The sequence below is a fragment of the Telopea speciosissima genome, chromosome 10 (assembly GCF_018873765.1).
Source record: "Telopea speciosissima isolate NSW1024214 ecotype Mountain lineage chromosome 10, Tspe_v1, whole genome shotgun sequence".
Classification (NCBI taxonomy): Eukaryota; Viridiplantae; Streptophyta; class Magnoliopsida; order Proteales; family Proteaceae; genus Telopea; species Telopea speciosissima.
Genome location: NC_057925.1, coordinates 38,431,522 through 38,432,993, shown reverse-complemented (window position 1 = coordinate 38,432,993; position 1,472 = coordinate 38,431,522). Strand labels below are relative to the sequence as shown.

The following is a 1,472-nucleotide window of genomic DNA, read 5'->3' as shown; positions in this document are numbered from 1 at the left end:
GATGGTGTTGATTAGTGGGGGTTATACATGATAATTTGTTATCAGATAGGGAGTTATTTAAAATTTGTTAAATTAATTGGTTCTTTATTTAATTAATGGATATGATGCTAATTGTAATTATCCATAAATTTAAATAAAGTAACTAATTAAAGTTTCCCTATTAGATTCTACTTCTTCACCTTTTTGAAGCACTTTAAGTTTAAACAGAACTGCCAAACAAAGAGAGAGAGAGAGTTAGACTCTCATAGGGATTAATCCTAATCCTATCAGGGTTTTTTAATTAAACCCTATAATTATATAAGGGGACCAGAAAATGCACAGGGGCACTACTCCATGTTTTCTGTCTGGCCCCCTCTAGCCTACATTTTTGGTCTCTCTCTCTCCCTCTTGTGATCTCTCTTCTTCTTCTTCTTCTACTTTCTCTCTACTACAATTGAGAGTTAGGGTTTGAGAACCCCATATCTGTGCTTGAAGAACTAGAGAGCATCCGGGATTGACTTGAAGAACCTTGGTAGCACCAATGGAGGTTCAGATGTGTTTACTTGGAGTGCTCATTGGAGGAAGAACCATTGTCTATTGGAGGAGCAACACTTGAAGCTCACTAGGTTAGCAATTCTTCATGAATTCCTCTTGATTTAATTATTGATTATTCATGGGATGCGAAAGATACTCGAATTGATTTATTTCATTGCGCATTCGGGTATGGGATGGATCCCTCTTTCCATGTGATGGATTAGAGATGAATTTTTCTCCATCTGTTTAGGATTCCATAATTGTGTGGGATACAAAACAGAAAAGCATGGCATTGGTTTGTCAGACCAAACCCTAATTGGGATGCACTAGGGTTCCCATGGGCGACCATGGGAAACCCTAAAATTTAAACAGGGCGCCCATGGGCGATCATGGGCTAACCCAGGGCATGCAATGCCCTAATTGGTTTATAATTGGTTTCCCTGGGGAACCATGACTTGATCCCAGGACCGTAGTTTGACCTACACTAACATCTTCCCAAGTGCAATAGGTTGGTGACCTCCATTGCCTTTCTCGGCCTTTTGGCTAAGATCAAGTGTAGTATTTGTTCTTATCAGTTCAATATCTGATACGTGGGTCATCGACCCACATGATATTAAATTAATTTTTTTAGGGGGAAGGCCCACCACGGTAGCTTGCTGCCGAGGTCTTCAAGCGTCGCCCATGCGTTGCACTACTGCACGGGCCTAGCGTACCCCCACCAATTCAAGTTTAAAATTGTTTACAAGAAAGATCCTAATCGGTTGATGTCTAAGTGAGATTAGAAATAAAACTCTCCAATGATGTCTAAAAAAGATTAGAAATTAAATTCTAATCTTTAACAGTTGGTGGTGGTGGTCTGTAATAAACGCTAGTAAAGGAGGTTACTACTACTCTTTCTTTTAACAGTTCTTCAGTTCAGAAGGAACTTGTTTCGGGGAGGAGAGGCAGGATTCTAAAGG

General features: G+C 39.8%; 1 non-coding gene across 1 annotated transcript; it reads left to right on the top strand.

Annotated features, from left to right (window-relative positions):
* Window positions 1-1,035: 1,035 nt before the first annotated feature.
* Window positions 1,036-1,231, top strand: LOC122644380. The gene has a single exon (XR_006330316.1). It is a non-coding gene; the product is annotated as a U2 spliceosomal RNA (small nuclear RNA).
* The last annotated feature ends 241 nt before the right edge of the window (window positions 1,232-1,472 follow it).